The sequence below is a fragment of the Triticum aestivum genome, chromosome 5D (genome assembly GCF_018294505.1).
Source record: "Triticum aestivum cultivar Chinese Spring chromosome 5D, IWGSC CS RefSeq v2.1, whole genome shotgun sequence".
NCBI lineage: Eukaryota > Viridiplantae > Streptophyta > Magnoliopsida > Poales > Poaceae > Triticum > Triticum aestivum.
Window position 1 is genome coordinate 268,378,794 of NC_057808.1, and position 8,469 is coordinate 268,387,262.

An 8,469-nucleotide genomic window follows, 5' to 3' on the forward strand; every position below is an offset into this window, starting at 1 on the left:
ACATCAGCAGGGGTGACACCTTCACCAGTCTTGGGAACACCATTCTTGACGACATACCAGAGGTCAACATCAATGGCTTCAAGATGCATGCGCATCTTATTCTTCTAGTAGGGATATTCAGTTCCATCGAAGACGGGGCACGCAACGGAGACTTTGATTATCCCTATAGTCGACATAGCTAAAACTCCAGGTGGTTAAACCGAATCACACAGAAGAAGGGAGTACCTTGCTCTGATACCAATTGAAAGTGCTAGTTATCGACTAGAGGGGGGTGAATAGGGGATTTTTATGAAAGTCTTCAAAACATGAGAGTTTCGAAGACAAACAATAGAAATGAACCTATTGATATACAGCGGAAAGTAGACTACACTAAGCAAGCCATAGTCAAGTATTCAATGAAGTGAAAGCACGAAGACTAATAGCAGCTAGGTAGTAAAGATCAGGATGGAAGATAGTATGAAGCCAAACAACAATAGTAGTCACACAGTGAAGTCAAACAGGTAATGCAAATAGACAATGACTTCACGAAGACAAACTGTAAGTAAAGAGAGGGAGAAGATAGAACCAGTCGCTTGGTGAGGACAAGGATTTGTTGGACCAGTTCCAGTTGCTGTGACAACTGTACGTCTCGTTAGGGAGGCTGAGATTTAACTCAGAAGACCGTGTCTTCACCTTATTTCTCTTGAGCTAAGGACACCCAGTCCTCGCCCAATCACTCTGGTAAGTCTTCAAGGTAGACCTCCAAACCTTCATAGACTTCGTTCACCGGCGATCCACAATGACTCTTGGATGCTCAGAACGCGACGCCTAACCGGCTGGAGGATTCACAGTCCTCAAGTGTAACAAGTCTTCAGGTCACGCAGACAAAAAGACTTCAGTGATGCCTAACACTCTTTGGCTCTGGGTGTTTGGTCTTTGTCCTCGCAAGGATTTCTCTCTCTCAAAAGCTTCGGAGGTGGGTTGCTCTCAAATGACAAAAGTCGTGCACTAACTGTGAGCAGCCACCAATTTATGGTGTAGGGTTGGGCTATTTATAGCCACTAGGCAACCCGACCCGATTTGTCCGAAATGACCCTGGGGCACTAAGGAAGTGACAGGTGTTCCAACGGTCAGATTTCAAACACACGCGACAGCTTGACTTGGGCTACAAGTAAAGCTGACTCATCCAGCTCTGGATAAGATTTGCTCTCATTGTCTTCGCTCGAAGACATGGGATTTGGTTGAGCATCACTTTAGTCACTCTGACTTTGTTCACTGGGACCCCACTTAACAGTACGGTGGTTCCTATGACTCAACAAAGAAGAAAAGGAAACAACGTAACAACTAAGTCTTCGCGCTCCATAGTCTTCACGCGATGTCTTCTCATGTCATAGTCTTCAATGTGAATATCTTCACATACCACCTTTGTCTTCAATGTCTTCATACATTTTTAGGGGTCATCTCTGGTAGGTAAAACGAATCAATGAGGGACTACTACCTGTGTTATCCTGCAATTCTTACAAATGCATTAGTCCCTCAACCAGGTTTGTCGTCAATACTCCAAAACCAACTAGGGGTGGCACTAGATGCACTTACAGTTCCCATTGATTATGAGAACAAAGTTGCTATCTATGATGATTATTGTCATGACATGTATGCTATAAAGAATAATGATAACCATGAAACTTGTTATCATGATTTTAATTTTCAATTGGATTATGCCTCACATGACAGTTATTTTGTTGTGTTTGCTCCCACTATTCCGAATGAGAAGAATTTTGCTTATGTGGAGAGTAGTAAAATTTCTGTGCTTGTAGATCATGAAAAGAATGCTTTATGTGATGGTTATATTGTTGAACTCATTCATGATTCTACTGAAAATTATTATGATGGAGGAATACATGCTTGTAGGAGTTGCAATAATATCAAGTTTCCTCTCTATGTGCTTAAAGTTTTGAAGTTATACTTGTTTTTCCTTCCTATGCTAGTTGATTCTTGTTCCTGTAAATTATGTGCTCACAAAATCCCTAGGCATAGGAAGTGGGTTAGATTTAAATGTACTAGTCATATTCTTCATGATGCTCTCTTTATGTTTCAATTCTTATATTTTATGTGACCATCATTGAAATCATCATGCCTAGCTAAAAGGCATTAAAGAAAAGCGCTTGTTGGGAGACAACCCAATATTTACCCTTACTGTTTTTGTGTGTTTACATGATTAAGCTACTGTAGTAATCATGTTTTATAGCTTTTGTTTCAATAAAGTGCCAAGTAAAACCTTTGGGATGACTTGGGTGAAAGTTAATGTAATCTTGCTGTAAAAAACAGAAACTTTGCGCTCACGAGATTAGCTGTCATTTTTTACAGAAGAGTGCTTTTGAGTTGATTGTTTTTGAAGAAGATTAATATACAAATTCCTCACGCCCACCAATTTATTTCATAATTTTTGGAGTAGCAGAAGTATGGTTGCTGTTCAGATCATTACAGACTGTTCTGTTTCTGACAGATTCTGTTTTCATTGCATAGTTTGTTTGTTTTCTAGTTTCTATGGCTTATATTTCTCAATATAAATTGTAGAAATGATATGTTACAGTAGGAATTGTGTGAGAACAATTATGAACCTTGTCTTTGACAGTACCAAAGTGAATGGTTTACTCTTTATCATACTAACCTATCTCACGAAGTTCCGTTAAGTTTTGTGTGATTGAAGTTTTCAAGCTTTGGGTGAGATATCGATATGAGGAGAATAAGGAGTGGAAAGACCCTAATCTTGGGGGTGCCCAAGGCACCCCAAGGTAATATTCAAGGAAAACTCAAGCGCCTAAGCTTGGGGATGCCCCGGAAGGCATCCCCTCTTTCCTCTTCAAAACTATCGGTATACCTTACTCGGAGCTATATTTTTATTTGTCACATGATATGTGTTTTGCTTGGAGCGTATTTTCAATTTTACTTGCTGTTTGAATAAAATAATTGGATCTGAAATCTTGAATGAAAAATAATCCTCCCATGGCTAGTTAATTATTTGACTACTCAATGTTCTTCACTTATATCTTTTGGAGTAGTTCGTCATTTACTCACGCGCTTCACGTATATCCTATGAGTGAATGGTTGAATGAATTGAATATCATAAGTCTGAATTTATATACGTTTCATATGCTTATAACATGGGGAGTAATGACTTCACACATAATAAGTATAGGTAGTAAACTTATTGAAAGTTAGCAAACACAGAATTGGTCACTTGAACAATTCATGAAAGAATATTGAAGGAAGAGAGATTTCACATATAAATATACTATCCTGGACATCTTTTGTAACTGTGAGCACTCATTAAAATATGACATGCTAAAAAGCTGATGTTGGACAAGGAAGACAACTTAATGGGTTATGTTTTCCTATATCCGAAACGTTATATTGTCTTGGATCGTCCAACATGTTGAGCTTGCCTTTCCCTCTCATGCTATCCAAATTCTTTGCACCAAGTAGAGATACTACTTGTGCTTCCAAACATTCCTTAACCCAGTTTTGCCATGAGAGTCCACCATACCTACCTATGGATTGAGTAAGATCCTTCAAGTAAGTTTTCATCGGTGCATGCAATAAAAAATTGCTCCTTAAATATGTATGATCTATTAGTGCAAAGAAAATAAGCTTTATACGAACTTGTGATAGGGAAGAAATAAAAGTGACGGACTGCATAATAAAGGTCTTTATCACAAGCGACAATATAAAGTGACGTTCTTTTGCATTAAGATTTTGTGCATCCAACCATAAAAGCGCATGACAACCTCTGCTTCCTCTGCGAAGGGCCTATCTTTTACTTTTATCTTCTACCCTTATACAAGAGTCAAGGTGATCATCACCTTTCCTTTTTACACTTTTTCCTTTGGCAAGCACTTTGTGTTGGAGCAATCCGGATATATATATATCCACTTGGATGTAGGTTTTCATAAATTATTATTGTTGACATTACCCTTGAGGTAAAAGGTTGGGAGGCGAAACTATAAGCCCCTATCTTTCTCTGTGTCCAATTAAAACTTTGAACCCATAAATATCACATGAGTGTTAGCAATTGTAAAAGATTAAATGATAGTTGAGTATGTGGAGTTTGCTGAATCAAAGCTCTTACATAGACCCTTCCCGAAAATAAGATGAATTGCAATTGTTTGATGACTAAAAGCACGGTTTTTTAGTTTTCAAGAAAGTTTATGATCTATACTTTAACATGTGAATAGCTTGTTACTTGATCATGAGAAGTTTCATGAGTTGAGCTACTATTATGATATATAATGATGCTAGAAAAAGTGATAGGAACTATCATTGATTAAACTTATGCACTTGCTAGCATTCACACTTCATAAATTATTTCTTTTATCATTTACCTACTCGAGGAAGAGCAGGAATTAAGCTTGGGGATGCTGATACGTCTCCAACGTATCTATAATTTATGAAGTATTCATGCAAGGTTTACAATAGTTTTATATGATTTTGGTATGATTTGATTAGAACTAACCCGGACTGACGCTGTTTTTAGCAGAACTATCGTGGTGTTGTTTTTGTGCAGAAATAAAAGTTCTCGGAATGCGATGAAAATCAACGGAGATTTTTTCTGGAAAATATAAAAAATACTAGAACGAAGAGTTACCAGAGGGGAGGCCCGTGGGCCCCACGAGGGTGGAGGGCGCGCCCACCCCCTAGGGCGCGCCCCTGTGCCTCGTGGACTTCCCGTGGGGCCCCCTGACTTGTTCTCGACGCCAACCTCTCCTATAAATACCCAAACCTCCAGAAAATAACCTAGATCGGAAGTTCCGCTGCCGCAAGCCTCTGTAGCCACGAGAAACCAATCTAGGCCCTCTCTGGCACCCTGCCGGAGGGGGCCATCATCACCGGAGGCCATGGAGGAGGATCCCGGAGGGGCCATCATCTCCATGAAAGCCAAGATCCAGAGGGAACACCTCTCCCCACCAGGGGGAGGCCATGAAGGAGGAAGCACAAGGGGGAGAACCTCCCCTCCTCTCTCTCTCGGTGGCGTCGGAGTGCCATCGGGAGGGGAATCATCGCCGCGGTGATCGTCTTCATCAACATCACCATCCTCATCTCTTTTACGCGGTCCACTCTCCAGCACCCTGCTGTAATCCCTACTTGAACATGGTGCTTTATGCCACATATTATGATCCAATGATGTGTTGCCATCCTATGATGTTTTGAGTAGATATCCTTTATCTTTGGGTTGATTGATGATCTAGATTGGTATGAGTTGTACGTTTTATTTTGGTGTTGTCCTATTGTGCCCTCCGTGTCGCGCAAGCGTGAGGGATTCCCGCTGTAGGGTGTTGCAATACGTTCATGATTCGCTTATAGTGGGTTGCTTGAGTGACAGAAGCATAAACCCAAGTAAGGGGGTTGTTGCGTATGGGATAAAGGGGACTTGATATGTTAATGCTATGGTTGGGTTTTACCTTAATGATCTTTAGTAGTTGCGGATGCTTGCTAGAGTTCCAATCATAAGTGCATATGATCCAAGAAGAGAAAGTATGTTAGCTTATGCCTCTCCCTCATATGAAATTGCAATGATGACTACCGGTCTTGTTAACAATTGCCTAGGACAATTCCGCACACCGATCCATCATTATTTCATACTCGCTATTTATAATACTTAAGTAATATATTCTAACTTTATGATAACAACACCTACTTTTATATGTTAGCTCTCCGATACCATGCAAAGTTATCCTCTTCATACCCACAACGTAGTTTTATTTCTCGTTTCTAGTTGGAAGCAAACGTTCGGTGTACGTAGAGTCGTATCAGTGGCAGATAGGACTTGAGAGAATATTGATCTTGCCTTTAGCTCCTTGTGGGTTCGACACTCCATACTTATCACTTCCACGTTTGGGAATTGCTATGATGATTCCCTGCACTTGGGGAGTATCAAGGGTGTTCAAGGGGAGGTCCGATCTTCATGGCGTAGGATCGATAAATGGATGGGGATAACTAGTTGCAAGCAGTCGGGAAATGGAAAATAAGAGATTATGACCCGACAAGGAGGAGGCTCACCGAAGCTTGCAATCCAAACATTCGCCGATCCACAACACGCAATACTACCCCACACAACCACGCTCAAGTCGTGGAGCACGGGATAGGTGCAATCCGCAAGGGAAACCATGAACTCTAATCCACACAACACGATCTAGTTGTGGAGCACGCATTAGGAGCAATTTCTCAAGGAATCACGAGAATAAGGATAACAAGAGCTCTCCAATCTCAGGAGGAGTCTATGTCTTTGGTCTTTGATAGAAATGGCAAAACTCCCCAACGAAGGGAAGAGCTAGCCTATTTATAATCGGGACAACCCCCACTGGATAGGTGTGAAAGAGAACTAGCTTCTGGAACCAGCTTAGGTGTGAAAGGGAACCAACTTTGTTTGACTAAATGGCTTCAAGACTTAATGAGGTAGCTTCTGGAATACTCTCGTTGGAGGTGGTTGGCAGTTCCCGACCAAACATTGTTCACTGGAGTCGAACAATGTTTCCTTCAGCAGCAAACTCGAGTTCTGGGAACCTTTCGCAAGTTGGAATATGCAAACTCGTACAAAACATTGTTTCGTCAGAATCGGAACAATGTTTCTTCAGCAGACAACTCATTCTTCATGAATTCCTAACTTTGTTCCTTCGCCATAAAACATTGTTTTGCACGGACTGAAATGTGTTTGGCTTTCTTCGATATCACACCTGAGTTCAACCAACAACAAAGGAGGTGAAGGCACAACCATGTTTTCAAGGTCAAATGATATACTTAAGTTAGCGTTCACCTAATCATGTATTTGCATTGCGCGGCTTCTTGTGATTGGACCGTTGATGATTGGTGGTGTGTTGCCCATGGTTGGGATGTCCTCATCATCCTCCCCCTCTTGAGAAGGAGTCGTCCTCGACTCTAAAGGCCCAAAGTATGGGGAAAGATCGGAGACATCGAAGGTTGGGCTAATACCATATTCTTCTGGAAGATCAATCTTGTAAGCATTGTCGTTGATCCTTTCGAGCACCACAAATGGTCCATCACCGCGTGGCTGCAAGTTGCACTTGCGTTTCTCGGGAAAACGATCCTTCCGAAGGTGTACCCATACCAAATCTCCTTGCTCGAACACCAGCTTCTTCCTGGTCTTGTATACCCACTTCGTATATTGTTCAGTCATTTTCTCAATGTTCTCCTTTGCTTGGGCATGAAGTTTCTTGACGAAATCAACACGCTTACTTGCATCAAGGCTGGTTCGTTCCTGTAGTGGCAAAGGCAAAAGATCGACGGGAGCAATAGGTTTGAGTCCATAAACAAGTTCAAATGGGTAAAATTTAGTGGTCGAATGTACCGCCCTGTTATACGTAACTCCACATGAGGTAGGCACTCTTCCCACATCTTCAAATTCTTCTTGAGGACTGCTCGTAGCATCATGAACAACATTCGGTTGACAACTTCAGTCTATCCATCAGTTTGTGGGTGGCATGTCGTGGAAAATAGGAGCTTGGTGCCAAGTTTCCCCCACAAGGTCTTCCAAAAGTAGCTCATAAATTTGGTGTCACGGTCTGACACAATCGTGCATGGACTCCATGTAGCCGCACAACTTCCCTAAAAAATAGATCAGCAATGTGTGAAGCATCATCGCTCTTATGACAAGGGATAAAATGTGCCATTTTGCTAAAACAATCAACTACCACAAACACCGAGTCGTGTCGGCGTTCTGGGAACGGGGGTCCCCAGACTTGCCTGCCCGCGGCCCACGGCGTGGCTCTGCGAGCGGGCCCGTACGACCCATCTTCACCAACAACTACTCAAGACCCTCGCGAGGGGCCAAGCCTCGTGAGGCGGACGACACAAGACCTCCTCGGGAGCATCCTCAATAGGTTGGCTCACGAGGGGTGGAGAGATCAAGGCAAAGCAAACCTCGCGAGATTCTCGTGACGTGAGCCATGACGATCAAGATCAGGCAGGCGCCAGGCGGGTGCCAGCGCGCACAGTGTCCTTGTTTCTTCTTTGGTGCTAAGGAAGCAAGCGCAGGCGCGGAGTACCGAGGCGTCAAGCAAAGGATTCCATATCAGTGCAACGAGACCAAGACCAGCAGGATGGCAAGACGGAGGTCACCATGGAGCCCAAGGCGGCGTCACCACCAGAGCCTTTTGCAGGCGAAGACTGCTTTTGCCAGGATAAGCTGTACTAGATGTCCCCTTTCAAATTGGCCGTTGTTGGCTCCCTTCCCGCTCAATATTTGTGGAGAGGACCAGGGCCTATATAAATAGGACCAGCCACCACCGTAGGAGAGAACTCATTCGGAGGCAACGAGTCTCGAACTCATTCAGTTCATCCTCACACCCACCAAACACAAGAACACCTCGCCTCAGGAGGCTGTTCTTCCCCTTGTATTGTTCATCCTCAGCCCGAGAGGCAATCCACCACCACCACACTGGAGTAGGGTATTACACCACAACGGTGGCCCGAACT